Below are 17,484 nucleotides of genomic sequence, written 5' to 3' on the forward strand. Positions count from 1 at the left end.
CAAGACCGAACGCAACTTGCACTGGACACTACCAACAAAGTTGTAGTCAATAATTCGTAGGTACAGTAAACAACAAAGTTTTCCACTTTAGCGTTTTCATACAGACATAACGCTATTTATAACACTATTAAATGGATGATAACACAAGAGAAAGCGAAAACAACGTTTTGTAAATTCTAGTAATTTTGAAGCTGTGCTCGGTTCAGTTGAAGAGAACTGGAATTTATACCAGCAATATGCTTTTGAACCATTAGCCAATTCATCTTCGGATAGTAAAACAAAGAAGTAGATATAGATGGAATTCTTTTATCTACAATAAAAATCTCTTGAAACTTAACATTAGGGAGCTTTGTAGAAGTACGACTACGACAACAGTACGACGTTTGACCTTGTGGGGATGGCACAAGGAGGTTTGTTGTCGTTGCCGCTTCGTCAAAATTTAGTTTTACTATAAATAACAGAACGAGCCTCTTTATTGTGAAAACACCGACGTTGTGGTGGCTACGGCTCTATTTGTCAATAATGATATTAACTAATCGGTAATACTGATTTTGCGAGAACATAGAACTCTTTGAAGTGAAAATTCTTCACTATTTTAAATTTTATGTACTACTATTTTATTGTTTGTTTACCGTCTTTTTCGTACGAGATACATGAAAGTTCGCAGGTCGTATTTTCCTTTTAAATGTACATCTGCGCTCAAAAAAGTTCTAACTTAAAGCCTGGATGCTCGAAAATAGTACTAATTTCTTACAAGATAAAAATACACCTAATATTTTTCTTAAAAGACATCGTAGTGCGACTACGAATTTTACAAAACATCCTACTTAGATTGATGACGGCTACGTGTTCACAATTAGGAGATTTAGCAGAGCCTACGAGTACGACTACGAGTACGATTTACGTCATTTTGGCGCGAAAACATTGTTGCGACAACAACAACACAGCTGTCATCAATCTGAGTACGATGTTTTGTAAAAATTCGTAGTCGCGACTAATCTTCTTTTAGAAAGTAGGTATATTTCTTCATTCTGTAAAATTAGTTTATTACTATTTTCGAGCATCCAGTTTACTAGAACCCTTTTTGAGCGCAGATGTGATAAAAAATATGACCTGCAAAACTTTCATGTATTTCGTACTCAAAAGGTAAACAAACAATAAAATAGTACCAATATATCGTACATAAAACTTAAAATAGTGAAGATTTTTCAGTCTAAAGAGTCCTATTCTCGCAAAACCAGTATTATCGATTCTTTGATATCATTATTGACAAATAGACCGTAGTTCTAAAACGTCGGTGTTTACAAAAAACTCGTTCTGTTGTTTAACTAAAGCAAAATATTGACGAAGCGATAGCGACAAACTTCCTCGTGCCATTCCTTACGGTCAAATTTCGTACTCGTTCTCGTAGTCGTACCATTGAGCTCTATAAAACCTGGAGGGGCCAAGGGGCCTGGACCCATTGAGCTGTATAAGACCTGGAGGGGCAAAGGGGCCTGGACCCCGTGGTCAAAAACATGGCGGTAATGGCGGATTTTCGTTGTCAAAACTTCCACTTTGAGAAAAATTTTTAACATTCGCCCTCCCGAATCCGGAACTGTATTACTGCTTATATCAATGACAACCAGCGAAAACAACCACGATACCGTAAGCATAAAATATTGAAAATAATGCTTCAGGTTTTTGTGAAATAGACACACACATTTAAATGAGGTAAATCTACTGGAAAATAACGTATGTTTTGTCAAGTAATGCTTTAGCTATGTTAGAAATAAATATCAAACGGCATTCTTTACACTGTCAATGTGTCGTTAAGCTTTAATGCATAATCCCATGCGCAATACTTGTGTTTTTGACTATTTTTTAACAGCTTCGTGCAACTGTCTTTCTTGAATAGATGGGTAAATATTAGTTAAAATGTCCAAAAAGGAGTTAGAAAAGTTAGCTTACCCTACGACTTAAGTCGACTGGAAATATATTATAAGTAGGTATGTATTTTTGAGTTTTTTGGTAGGATTGATTCTGGGTGTCTTATAAGGTATTATGATATTCTGATAAATCTACTGAGAACTTATGAAGAAAATATCTCGAACTAGGAGAGCAAAAGAACGAAATTCAGAAATTCTATAATCATGTTGCTGGTTCTGTTTTGAGCCAAGATATTAGTAACTGGATTGTCATTGACAACCATGGATCTACTATTGAACAGAACTACATTAATTTCCCATTGAAAATGCGATTTTTAAATTAAAGTGCATTGGTTTCTCTGACATAACACTTTTCTTATTGCTGCATGAAGGCAAACCTGTTTAAATAATTATAATGTAGGTGAAGATATTTAGCATGTTGTATAATTGTTATTATACAGACATTATTTATAATATTATGGCCTTGTGTAATGTATGTCAAGAACTTATTAACTCTCAAAATGCTAACCTTCTTGCTACTTTTTCTCTTGTGTCCTTACAAATTACAGTTACCTATACTAATTTTTTCTAGGTTCAAACAACTTGACAAATTTTTGAATTTTACATTATGCCTTGAATTTTGTTTTTGTCTTTTGGTAAAAATATCAGTAAATGACTTAAAAATCAAGTTTATCTAAAATAGTATTTTGTACAAAATAACTATACATAATTGGAAAAGTCTCATGTTGAAGGCTGATGTGGCTTCTTTTACTAGATTGCTACTCTTATTCTTTTAAATGATATCGGAATTCTTCAAAAGACATAAAAAGTTCTTTGTCATCAATTTTTGCTTCTTCCACATTCAACTTCATTGCAAACCAATGCATCTTATGTGAATTTTTAATCACCTGGAATTGAAAAACATATGGACTTTGTCAGATGATGCAGTACTGTATTTAATGTTTCATGCATGTCATGATAAGCTTTGCTTGAGCAAATATTTCAAAGTAGGAGCAAAATTTGGCACATTATTGAACAAAGTAGTTTTTATCTTGATTTTGATGTACTAACCTGTTTACTACACTGTGTAACAAACAATTCATTTACAGAAACACCAGATGGCATTCATAAAACTTTTATAAAACAAACCATTACACACCATCATCATGATTGTCCATAATCTGTCAAATTGTCCAGGCTAGCTGTTTAATACAGGTATTTTTTATTGTACAACATGTACCAAAGAGCTCATTAATTAATCTTGCACTGCATTTGATTTCAATACAGCTCTGTCCTTAATATTTGCTTCATATTTTCAGAAAAATATCATGAAAAAATCCTCCATTTCAACTCAGTTGAAACAAGGAGTTTTAAGATATGCATATCTCGATAAGAACTGGTTGCTTTGCCTCGTCCAGCAAGCGATTAAGTAAAGAACAAATAAGACTGGATATACATAACTTAAATTATAAGTTAGAAGTAAAAACATTCACAAAATATATACCATCACACTTCAAGTATTGACTTAAAACAAAACACTGAACACTTTAAATGGTAAACAATCTTACGTTGCTTACCGGTATCATGAAATGTTTCCTTTTCTGGCATTACTTCAGCATCCGTATACCAAGCAAGTTTGCAGCATGTTTTAAAAATAAAATTTCTAAAAGTTTTTGTGCTTGGCATTGATATTTTATGTAATCGCAATTGTGGTTGTCAAATCCGGGTGGGCGAAAATTTTTATTTTATGAGCCCGCGTCTCCATGACTTTGACAACCAAAATCCGCCATGTTTTGACCACGCGGCCGCTTCAATAATTTATAGTAATTTGGTTGACGTTTCCCCTCCAGGTTTATAGAACTCAATGCCTGGACCCCGTGGTCAAAACATGGCGGTATGGCTTTGGTGGTCAAAACTTCCACTTTAAAAATTTTTTTCAATATTCACTCCCTCCTGATTTCTAATACTGTTTGTATGGACGAAAACAAGTGAGAAAAAAAAACAATTACGATACCGACAGCATATCATGTGAAAATAATGCTTCAGCATTGCATGAAAAACACAGTACAGACACACATCAAAATAAAGAGATCGACGGTAGAGAAACGCATATTTTGGATGTAACATTAAGTTATTTTATGACATTTTAGCCTTTTAAAAGTGAAAATCAAACGGCATTCTTTACTAGACCTGTCAATCTCGTCAAACTTATACATTATTTCATGCTTTGTGTGTTTGACTGTTTGTAGACAGTTTTGTACCTATTTTCTTGCTTCAAATGGATAAATCTGTGTAAAATGCTCCTAAGGAAGCGAGAAAATGTTTGCTTCAGTCCTACGACATAAGTCAACAGAAAGTTTACCATGGATAAGTATCATAAGTGTATTGTCATTACCTGATAAATCTACTGAAAACTCATAAAGAAAGTATGTTGAACTAGAAGAGCTACAAAAAGAAAAGATTCAAAACACCATGACACTGTTGCTTGGTAATTTGTATTTTGTAAACAGCTTGGCAGAATCTTGGATCTATTACTGAACAGAACTACATTAATTTTCCATTGAAATTACAAACTTGGAAACTAAAGTGCATTGGTTTCTCTGACAAAACACTGTCTATTGCTGCATGAAGGCAAAATAGTTATTTGACAGTGTAGGTGAAGAAATTTATCAAGTTCAATAGATATTATTGTGCATTACTTACAGTTTTTTGGAATTATGTAATATATGTCATGAACAAGATATAATTTTTCAAAATGCTAACCTTCGAGCACTACTACTCTTCTGTTTTGCTAAACAACTTACAGCTACCAATACTAATTATTTATATGTACAAACTAACATTTGGGAATTAAATGATAAACACTTGTTAAATCTTTGTATTTTACATCAAGCCTTTGAATTAGTTCCTTTTATCTCTTGGTAAAAAATATTAATGAAAGACTTACAAATCAAGTTTCTCGAAAATAGTATTTTGTACAAAGAAACTAAATAATTGGAAAGGTCACATGTTGAAGACAGACTTTGCTTCTTTGACTAGGTTGTGACCATGAGCAAATTTAAATTTGTTTACAATTTGTTTAGAGAATTCTTTTATTGATTTCTACTAATTCTTCATAAGACACAAAATTTCTTTGCCATCTATTTTTGCTTCTTCTACATTCAACTTCATTGTAACCAATGCATCCGATGTGAATTTGTGGATCACCTGGAATCATACCAAGTATGGATTTGATGAGATGAGACAATAATATGTTTAATTTTTCATGCATATTAATATAATCATAAGCTACTGTTGAACAAAATTTCAAGGTAGAAACAAATCTTAGCACATTATTCAACACACTACTTTTATCTTGGTTTTGAAGTAGTAACCTGTTTACTATAACAATAAATACTTCATTTACAGAAACGCTAAGTAGTACTTTAATACTGTTTGCATAAATCCAACTTTCCAATCACATTATAATTGTCTACACTATACAGTCAGTCAAATTGAGCAGGCAAACAGTTTAATAGTTATTTTTATTATACAACATATACCATAGTTCTCATTAATTTTGCATGGCACTGCATTCAATTTCAACACAACTCTGTTGTAAACCTTCCCTTCATCTTTTCAAAAAAAAACATGAACAAATTATGCCCCGTTTTTGGGAGGTAAACTCAATTCAAATCAGGAGAGTTTAGCTTGATGCCTTGATCATGATACAAGATGGATGCAAAACTCGATAAAAATTGACAGCTTCGCCACGTCTGGCGAGCGATTAAGTGAAGAACAAACAAGACTGGACCAAAATAACTTTAAATTAAAACTTAGTAGTAGAAACACTCTTCAAGTATCGTGTTAAAAACAAAATAGTAAAACTAATACTGTGCTACTTACCGGAGTCAAGAAATGTTCCTTTTCTTTCGCTATTTCAGCATCCGCAAACCAAAAAGTTGGCAGTTTAATAAATAAAGTTTTAAAAAAGTGTTTATGTTAGGAAAATAAATAGTTTTGATATTTTCTATACTCGCTATCGTGGTGGTCAAATCAGGGTGGGCGACAAAAATTTTATTTCATGAGCCCGCGTCTCTCCGCTGACTTTGACCACCAAAATCCGCCATGTTTTTGACCACGCGGCCGCGCGCTAATAATTTATACTAATTTTGTTGACATTTCCTCTCCAGTTATTATAGAACTCAATGAGTCGTACTCTTGCTAAAACTCCTATTGAAAACGTTGTCGCAACAATGTTTCGCGCCAAAATAACGCAATTCGTACTTGTAGTCGTGCTCGTAGTCTTTGCTAAAGCTCCTATTAACTAAGTGATGCAAGTGCGGGAATTAGTAAGGTAATATATTGCAGTGTCCTCAAAATTTTGTTGATGCAACGAAGTAGACGATGGAAGAAATCTCAAGTCGCAAGACGCATCAATAAATCCGATAAATTGTATTATCGAACACTCTGATTTTCCAGCAGTTGTTTTACATAGACGAGTACTTCAAGCGGCTGCCAACGGGCGACGTGGAAAAAAGATGTAGCGTCAAAGCCAACGAGAACGCATTTTATGGATCTGTGGCGTATAGAATGTTTATTTCGATGGTTTTTGGACACATGGGATATTCGAACAATAAGCCACTTCCTGCTTGCGTATATACTAAAATTCGTAAGACTTTCTCAATGACAAAACAATTACATAGGATACATGTCAGCAATGGGAAAAGACAACTAATTTTAGCAAATTTTTATCAACTTATTCATAATTTGCAGATTTTTCATAGAGTATCCAACTAGGTTGAACATCGGTTCTTGGGGTGGCCCTTCATGGGAATGGAGCATTTTTTACAACACGGTGCTTTCTTTTTGGAGGGCACCTCAGCACCTTTCTTCTAATAGAGTTTTTTTCATCCACTGGAAAAGAAATGGATAGATACATAGATGTATCCACTGCCCGTTGATTAAATATTACGTGACAATCGGGTTTAATTACAAAATATAATGTTGTTATCAAAACTTACAGGATAGGCATACTTGCATGTTGGTGGGAGTGACACAGTGCGTACCAAATTTTCGCCATTGTAATATTTTAGATACCGGATACTCATATAGGTCTGACCATTCTTTGTTTGTTTTGGGTCTGTTTGATGTTTTCAATGAAGTGTATGATAGCTAGAGCTTGTATAATTTGAATGTTATCTGTCATTAAAGCTGTATAAATTTGTTCAAATGACTACAGAGATAATTTAGCAATATACCTTCAATATGTTCCTATGTATGAAAAAGCTATCATCTTGGGATGAAACTAGTATAATGTTGAATGAAATGCTTTAAGTTCACTGGTTTGTATCACTGAAGATAAGTGTGGAATGTCATTCACAATAGAAAATTCTCTACAAATGGCTATAACTTTGTCATATGCTTCTGTTCCTAAGCAATACAATTAAAAGAAATTATTGATGCAAAATTTCCCACTGGATATAGCAAATAAGCAGTACATGAAACACTGATTTCCTAGTTGGAAAAAATTAAGCAAAATGACTTTAAACCTGTTAACCTATTTCTATTCACTTTCTTTTCTATTTGACCATGAATGCACTTTTGGAGTAGTGGATCTATATGGTTTATTATGTATGTTGGTATGTCTTGAGTAGGTCTTCACTTGGCTAAAATAAGGTTACCCTCTCGATTTTGAGGAGCAAGTTGCGCTCGGTCTTGCTAAAACAGAGTATTTCTACAAAGATTTTGACTGTTAAATTTTCGTCAAAAATCAAAATAAGCACTTTAATCGTATTCAGTGCATTTGAAAGTCACAAAATTGCCTGGTAAGAAAAATATAACAAGTCATATGCCCTTTAAGTGACCACAGTTTAATTTATAATAGTTAACGCTAACTACTTCTTAAGTTAACTAAGTTTTATACAACTGGCCCAGATATGTTAAAATCTACTGATCTGTTTACTAATGTGGTATTTATATAAGTTTTCAAATATATAAAACAAATTTGACGATGAAATCCAAACGATTACAGAATGGTAATTAAATGATCACAAAAATTGTAATCATTAAATTTGATAAATAATTTTTTGAACTATAAACATCAGTCGCGTGACTGATTTGACATACCTAGATCTGCCTCTAATTTTAAGTGTTGGTAAAACTGTTTAGCAGAACAAATTTTGTGTAAAACTAATATATATTGTAAAACTTTCGTATTTATCATAACGTAACCATAATTTACTGAGTAAGTTGTATGTTTGAGACAATATTTAATTGAGAAGTTAAAAAGTGAATTTGATTTGGATTGCGCGTTTTTACTTTTAGTAGCTTTGATTCTGGTAGAGCTCTTTGCACTTTTACTGAACTATCTCTGTAAATGTAGACAATAATGACACATATACTGATCAGATATCTTAAGGATTGCACATAACTCAAATGTAGGTCGTCCTTTTTTGACAAAATTTGAGAAATGATTAAGCGAAAGCTATATTTTCGGAATTTTTAACTACTTTTCGAAAGAAAACGCAAGCAACAGAAAACGTTAAAAATGATTACTTGTGTCATAAAATGTTGCATGGCACTCGCATTCATTCATTTACCATAAAAATCATAAAATAATCTGAACTAACACAAATTTTGAATTTTAGCTACTCTTGTGCATATAAGTTGTATTAAATCCAATTTGTCGAATGTACATCGATTTCTTACAGCCTCATTGATTTTAGCAGTAATTTACGGTTGGTTATGCTATAAATTGGAAGTAATTAGTTATCTAGCTGCTATACATCGAGCTGTTCGTGGCAACAGTAAGCAGAAATGTCACTTGATTTTGCTTATCAATGGTTGCAGTTACATCATGCACGAACAGACTGGCAATCAAAATTAAAACCGTGCTTAGACCAATTAAAATGGGTACAAGAAAGTTGGGTTGGATAAAGTTGTTAAAGATTATACCATCACTATACGAAAATAGAACGCTAGTTCGTATTCACATATATAGTTCAGTCTATTTAGTCACGTGATATTTTTGTATATATAAACTATTGACATTCCTCTGAGTCGTTCGTTACGATTATAGTTTTGTATTGAATCTTCTTATTTAATTAGCTCACTACATCAAATAAATGTTTGCTCAAACCGAATGATTTTACTAAATACTAACAGGTTATGGGCCCAGAGAGCGCCTGTTCGGTTTGAAACTTGTTGAGTGTAATTTATAGATAAATTAGCCGTATTTTTGACAAGTTCTGACAATGGCGTCAGGTAGTGATGAACGCAATGTTGTATCGAATCGAAAAATTTAATGGAAGAACTTTCGTCTTTGGAAATTTAAGTTACAAATGATCCTAGAAGATAAAGATCTTTGGGATATTGTTAACGGCGTCGAGTTGAGCCTTCTGTTGAAGATTCTACTGAAACTCAACGCAAACAATTTCAAAGACGAGAAGAAAGCTCTCCTACAATCTGTTTATCATTAAAGGACGAACAATTGTCAATAGTTCGATTGGCTAAAACAGCGAAGGCATGGTCAAAATTGGAAGACCACTATGAAGTAAAGTCTTTGGCGAACAAACTGTTTCTTCGAAAGAAATATCTCGGCAACTATGGGGATTGATGAATCTATGACTGAGCATATTAATAAAATGAAAGCTTTGGCAAGTCAGCTTGAAGCGCTGGGTGCATCTATAACAGAGGATGATCAGGTTGCAACGCTCTTATGTATCCGGAATCCTACAGTAACGATTACAGCTTTAGAGTCTCGTGCTGATGATTTAACATTGGAATTTAGTAGCAAGGTTGTTGCATGAAGACTACAAACGTAAAGAAAATTTATCAAGTGCAGATGCTGGAGAAGATGCTTTATTGTCAAAATGAGAAAAACAATAAAAGAAAAGAAAATACAAGAAAAAGGAAAATGTTACAATTGGAATCCCTGGACATTCGGCAAAAATTGCAATAAACCAGAAAAATAAGTCAAGAGACCCCAAAGAAAGAAAGAAGAAGATACATCATTGCATGCCCAACACATGTCATATGAAAGAAAATGATGGTTGGCTATGTTCATTTGCAAATACAAAGGTACGTCTGGGAGATAATCGTGTTGTCAAGCATTTGGAAAAGGAAATATTGGCTTAACATCAAAGCTGGTAAAATTTAAACCAGTAAGATTGGTGGATGTTTTGCATGTTCCAGACCTTGCAGAAGAATCTATTTTCAGTAAGTGCCACGACTAAGCGAGGATATTCAATTCATCTTCAAGAAAGTTGATGTGTTATCTTTGACACATCAGGAACTGTCATGGGATCTGGTAAGCTACGAAATAGCTTATACATACTTGATGCAAGTTTAAAGAATGATAAATTCCATGATGTCAATATGGTTAAAAAGATCATCAAGAGATTTATGGCATCAGAGGTATGATCATTTGAGTATAAAGAATTTGCAATTATTGAGAGATCACAAATTGGTTAATGGGTTGGATTTTGAGTCTACAGAAAGAACCTAAGTTCTGTGAAGGTTGTGCAAAGGGCAAACAGAATCAATTTCATTTCCCAAAGGACAAGCAACTCAAGCAAAGGAAATTCTTGAAATCATTCACAGTGACGTTTGTGGACCTATGCAAGAAAACAGTTATGGTGGTAGTCGTTACTATGTTACCTTTATTGACGATAAGTCCAGATTCACAGCTGTTTACTTTATAAAAGAAAAATGAGGTATTAGAAGTTTAAGGAATATGAAGCTATGGTTACAAATTTCACAGAGAAAGATCAAAATCCTTAGATCAGATAATGGCGGTGAATATAGATCCAAAGAGTTCATGAACTATCTTAAAGAAAAGGGAATTCAACATCAATTAAGTGTACCTAGAACACCACAACAGAATGGTGTATCCGAGAGAATGAACCGAACTATACAAGAAGCGGCTAGGTCCATGATGTGTCATACAAATCTTGAGGAAAGGGATTTGGGCTGAAGCTGTATGCACAGCAGTCGTTATTAGAAATCGAAGTCCTACAGCAGCTGTTAATGGAATGACACCTTATGAAAGCTTCTATGGAAAGAAACCAGATGTATCGCATTTTAAGGTATTTGGATGTACTGCCTATATGCATGTATCAACGGAAAATAGAAAGAAATGGGATTAGAAAACAAAAAGATGTATATTTGTTGGTTACAGTCTTTCAAGTAAAGGATATAGACTTTTTGACCTTGAGACTCAAAGGTTTATATATCCAGAGATGTCTTGTTTAATGAAGATGAATTTATCAAACAAACAAAAGAAATAGTTGATCTCAATGAAATGAACTCAAGATTTATTAAAGAAGAATTTACGATTACTAATCTTTCTTTACCTTCACCGAATCATAAAGACCACAATAGATCTAATCAAGACATGAATCAGTCAAACATTTTGCAAAACAGAAATCGAAGAACAACCACGACGTTCATTTCGTCAACGAAAACCTCCAGAAACATATGGGACAGTGATCACTGGAAATTGGTGGGAAAGTAACACAGCATTCATAAATGAAGAGCTAAGTTTAACAGAACCCACAACCGTAGATGAAGCTCTAACTGGTCCTGATAAGAAGCATTGGAAATATGCCATGGATGATGAATACGCAGCTCATATCAAGAACGAAACATGGACATTAGTTGACCTTCCCGAAAAACGAAAAACTATCAATTGTCGTTGGGTATTTAAAGTAAAATACAACGTGGATGGATCTGTGGAGAGACATAAAGCTCGTCTGGTCGCAAAAGGTTTTTCTCAGGAACCAGGTTTGGATTACGACGAAATTTTTTCGCCTGTTGCAAAGTATAAATCAATTCGTTCTTTGTTGGAAATTGCGAACCAGCTTAATTTTGAGATACATCAAATGGATGTTTCTACAGCCTTTTTGAACTGTGAATTGGAAGAAGAAATTTACATGTCCCAGCCTGAAGGATACATAAAAAAGGGAGAAGAAAAACTCGTCTGTAAACTAAACAAGAGCATTTATGGATTAAACAGTCATCACGATGATGGTACATCACCATCGACCAATTTTGAATGGTTCAGAATATCTACAATCAAAATCAGACCCTTGCCTGTATATAAAGCGAGAGGGAGATGATATGGTTATTGCCTTATACGTTGACGACATAATTCTAGCCAGTAATGATTTCAAAATATTGCAAAGAGAAGGAAGCATTAAGAAAACGTTTTGAAATGAAGGATCTTGGAGAAATAAGTTGTTGTCTTGGAATTCAAGTTGAAGAGACAGAGAAAGAAAAAGAATGAAATTACATCAATCGAAATATCTTACTAATTTATTGGCAAAGTTCGGTATGGATCAGTGTAAACCGGTTGCAACACCTGTTATCAAGGAGCAAGTTGCTACCCAATCAAGAAGAGTCAGTTGAAACTACTAAGTATCAAGCGTTGATTGGAGGATTGACATATGCAGTTACTGGAACAAGACCTGACCTTGCACAAGCACTGGGAATGGTAAATCAATTTTGTTCGAAACCCGGAAAAGAACACTGGATAGCTGCAAAACGTATATTGCGATACGTCAAAGGAACAATTGATTACGGAATTGTATATGATGGAAAAGAAGTTGATATAGACTTAAAGGTTATGTTGATGCAGATTGGGGAAGTAATCCAAATGGAAGGAAATCGCAATCAGGATATCTGTTTACTTTATGTGGAGGAGTAATCAGTTGGGCTAGTAAAAGCAAAGTGTCGTAGCACTTTCATCAGGAGGCAGAATATGTTGCTGCATCTTTGGCTTCTCAAGAAGCAATGTCGCTACGTGCACTGCTTTCAGACTTAAGTTTTGTTCAAAGAAAACCCACTCCGATTAAAGAAGATAATCAAGGAGCTATAGCATTATCCAAAAATCCAAAGTATCATCCTCGAACCAAGCATATCGATATCCAATGTCATTATATCCGTGATAGAGTATCTAATAAAGAAATACGTCTTGACTATTGTCCTACAGATGAAATGCTAGCAGATTTGCTGACCAAACCATTAGGGAAGACGAAATTTCAAAGTATGAGAGAACTCATGAAGGTTAGAAGAACTCTTTAAATGTTTAATTGATTAGTTACAGTTCATATTTTTCGAGAGGGAGTGTTAAAGATTATACTGCATCACTATACGAAAAATAGAACGCTAGTTCGTATTCACATATATAGTTCAGTCTATTTAGTCACGTGATATTTTTGTATATATAAACTATTGACATTCCTCTGAGTCGTTCGTTACGATTATAGTTTTGTATTGAATCTTCTTATTTAATTAGCTCACTACATCAAATAAAAGTTTGCTCAAACCGAATGATTTTGCTAAATACTAACAAAAGTAAACAGAACTTCAGGAATGAACAGTTCAATAAGTCATATGAATATTCAACCGTCAGGCCAATTTTCACGAATATTTATACAAAGTCGTACTTTATGGGCTTGTCTAAAAATTGGAGAATCTGGATGGTATACTTTGTAGGACTATCTACTGTAGAAGCAACGGTATTTGATCATGAAACGGCTCTTATGAAGCATTTGCACTTCTTGTAGATCCTGGAACTTACAGCATATGCTTATCTTGAATACAGCCTTTGTGATGAGCTGCGTGAGCCACCCGAAACTGGTTTAAAATGGGTAAGTTTTATCGTAAATTATTGATAATGAGTCATGGAAGTATTATTGTTTGTATAACAGACGATTATATCCTAGAGGTTTTAATTGGTCACCATGCTGGAGGAAAATTCACGGAAAATTCTAATCGTTATTTGCATGATTGAGAATTATACTTTGTTGCTATTTAAAGTTTTATGCTTATAGCTTTATGTATTTATTAATTTTTTATCATAGAACTGTTCAATTCAATTATTACATTAAATTAATTTCTCATAAATTCAAAAAAGTCAAAATTTCATTCATAATTGTACTTGATTAATTATGATGATAATTTGTCAATTATCGTCATCATTATCTTAAACATAACTGCTTCAGACTTTAATATTTTTAAACAATGATGCTGGATGCCGCACTCAAGTACTGCTATTTATGCAGTGCTATGTTATAAGATCTACACATACAAATTTACTCAACTAGTCTTCATGAGCATGTATTGAATAATCCAGTAAGATACTATAGACTGCCAGATCTGTTTTATTTAAGTATTGCAGAAGCATGATTATAAAAGCTTCATTCAATTGAAAGATTTTCGCTAGAATATTTCAACTCATCCATCAGTGAAGCAAAAATTTTTCGTGCTGAATACACGCGTAAATGCATGATGTATCTCGATTATAATCAAAGCAACAAAGTGCAATCATCAACGGTTATCGGCCCAAGAAATGCTGCCTTCGTTGTTGTCGAAGGTTATTGCGCAATGCATGATAATACTCTACAATAAAAGAGAATAAAACTCATAGAAAAAGCAGCTTACTAACTAAGCAAAGCGTTGACAAGAACTAAAATAGTGGTACATTTACAAATTTTAGGAAATGGTCAGGTAGAAATCAACCGGAAGGAGTACTTGGAGACATTGATCATTATCTTCATGAGAGTTACATGCAGCAAAGACAATTCGTTTTGAAGTACTCAAACGAATGTACACCTGAGAAAACTAATCGCAAGTACGTCTTAATGGTTTCATTCTAAAGTTCTATAATTTCATTTACAGTTCTATAGTTCTACATTCTACGGTTCTATAATTGGTCATTGCTAAAATCTACAAATCATACAAGAAAGAAAAGCTTGAGTTTGTTAAAAGTTTTCTGATTTTTCTTTAATTTTGGCAATTCATGCATTACTTCATACTTATAGAAATGCCAACTATTCTAGGATCAACTAACATTTATTTAACAAAAGATAACATATATGTTGTCTATAGATATGGATACACGGGTATGACGTCAATTATGATAAAAATCAAAAAAAGTAACCACAAGCCGCCGGGTTGAATGACATCTTACCCTTGTATCTATAACTGTTTAAAAACAGTTAAATGTTATCTATTTGATTTATATAATAAAATCAAAATAAAATACAAAAAAGAACTGTCAAAATGTTTATTTTCTTTGTCCCCCAACACATGGAACATTGAAAAGTCTTGATTTTGAAAATATCACGCTTACATGATCTATAGGACTAAAGAAATACAGAAAGAAAGATCTATAGGCTATCTCAATCACGTGATGAAATGTGATTGGCTAAAAAAAACAAGCAATGGCTGATCAATTTTGTTGAAATTTTGCTATCGAAGACGATGTACAAATCAGTACCTGAAAACCGGGTTTTTGATCAAATACGTTCGTTGCTTCATCTAGGCATTCTAATATCCTTATTTGCCATTCAGGGATAAATTAAGGTTCATATCAAATTAATTCTCCGCTCGTTTGTCATTTATATCAAGAAATTTTCTATGACGTCCATTCCGCGCGTCTGTCCTCTTATGGATCATAGCCTTGACCAAAGAAATTGCTCAAATTCTTCTGGTTATTATATAAAATAACAGCAGTTTTGAGAGGTGACAACAATCTCATGGCTCATAAGCACTTATTAGAGATTACGGAAATCCCACTCTGTGTGATTGATTTGCATGACCGAGTCGATGTAATTCATACAACTTCCAGGTTCATCTTGAAAAGTATCTTGCTTCTAAGAAAGTTTTAAAGAAATTCTGTCATAATGTGATCAAATACTCAGATTTCAAGGAAAGTGTTACCATGTTAACTGAAAATTTTATAAAACTACAAAGTGTTTAAAGAGTAAAAATAATGGAATGTAAATATGAAGAAAATTACGCGCAGTGCCTTGATGAATCATAAGTTTTCTGCTTTTGAACTAAGTTATAGTATCAAGTTGTTATTTGATTTCTCGTTAACTTTACAACGTATGTGCTTGACATAGACGAAAGAACTGAAAACAAGGTTATTATTTGAGATGAAGAAACTTTATTTTTTGTCTAAATGCTAAAATAAAGCTATTTCATAAAAAGTATAAATGTAGTATAATAAACAATAATAAAATGAGTCATTATGTCGTTCTTTGGATTGGTTAGCAACAACCCAAAAGATTTTCAGTATAAAAAGGAAAAAGTATGTGGATTAAAGAGCTCACTCAGTTACGAAGCCACTTTTTTGTGCTCACATTTCAATTCACATTTATTTTTCAATAGAAAGGAGCTTATTTAAAATAATATACTTTGAATGAAAATTTGTTGCTGTTAATTGATAGTGATTTAAAATCACATAAGCAGATAACAGCCGAGATTTTGACATGGTTTTTCAAAAAAAATGTAGCTCTCCGCAGCAACCAATGAAATAAAAAAAACGGGAATAGGTCAGGATTATAACACCAATATCAGGGCCCGTTGGTTAAGTTACATCTAGATACCACAGACTAAATTATCTCAGTTGTTTTTCAAGTGTTTTGAGTATTTTTTGTTAATTAACTACTTGTTCTATAACTTCGTTATTAAACAATTCAACGAGTTCCTCTATAACTGGGATAGAAAAAATTCCATGACAAATCACGTAACCATAAGTACAACGGATTCCGTAACATGGAGCGTTTCTTAAAATTTTTTGATAATTTTTTTCCTTCATGTAACTCATAATGAAACTTTGGTGAATTCAACAAACTGCAAACGTGTTTGTCGTTGCATGTCCGAAATTTATGGAAGATGGGAAAAGATACGTGGAAACCATTCAATATATTAGGTAACACTTGGCACTTCGTAACAAAAATTATGAAGTTGTATTCAGATGCACAATGTATTTTCAAAAATGTTGAATTCTTTTAAATGATCAGTCAGTCGCGTATATGTCAATTGGTTTGTTTATACGTTTCTTGCAATGAAAAAAGTCTTTTATGCATTAATGTACATTATTCATGATTGTTTATTTGTTTTCTATATTTAAATAATCAAATTCTTTCGTTATACAATTGTTTATGCTGATAATTATTTTTGGAAATATGAAATGCTAAATTTAACGGTAAACATATATTCCAAAAGGAAAAGATTGGGGATTGCATCTAGAAGCCTCAATAAAAAGTGCAGTTTGCATAATAAACTGCTCTGACTGCCACGCCTCCCATTTTTGGAGACTGGCAAAGACAGAAACGTAACATTTACGTAATACAAACGATCTACAAAGAAACAAGACAAAGCAATCACAATGTCCAACATCACCGACTGACAAAATATAATATTGACTGAGACTTGGCAAAATGTATTACTTATAGCACTGACTGCTGAGATCGGCTAAAGTTAGAAACTTGGTATACCGGACTAAAAACAAAACTCACTGAACAGCTCACAACCATTGCTGGCACATTACAAACGACTTATTCACAACCTCTAAGAAACAAAGAACTAAACACATTACTTTAGATGAAACCTCAATTCACGATTGATAACAACACATTTTTTTCTACCCACAGTATGATAACGTTTGAACCAGGCAACAAATACGGGGAACCTGACTTTTACTCATCTCTTGACGCTGCAGTTGACTGCCGCTGAGGTTTCGAACCGTCAGTCAACATACGTCAGCCTTCTCAGGACTTGCCTAACCTGGGTGATCTACACT

The 17,484-nt window shown here is 33.5% G+C and overlaps 1 long non-coding RNA gene across 1 annotated transcript in view; it reads right to left on the minus strand.

Moving 5' to 3' along the window:
- Positions 1-17,142, minus strand: part of LOC124456103 — a 19,026-nt gene extending 1,884 nt beyond the window's left edge. Inside the window, exons 1-2 of the long non-coding RNA XR_006952107.1 lie at positions 17,132-17,142; positions 4,684-4,690 (exon numbers count right to left, since the gene is read on the minus strand). This is a non-coding gene — a long non-coding RNA (uncharacterized LOC124456103). The remainder of the gene's footprint in view (positions 1-4,683; positions 4,691-17,131) is intronic.
- Positions 17,143-17,484: the final 342 nt, after the last annotated feature.

Source organism: Xenia sp. Carnegie-2017, unplaced genomic scaffold, assembly GCF_021976095.1.
Source record: "Xenia sp. Carnegie-2017 unplaced genomic scaffold, XeniaSp_v1 HiC_scaffold_42, whole genome shotgun sequence".
Classification (NCBI taxonomy): domain Eukaryota; kingdom Metazoa; phylum Cnidaria; class Anthozoa; order Malacalcyonacea; family Xeniidae; genus Xenia; species Xenia sp. Carnegie-2017.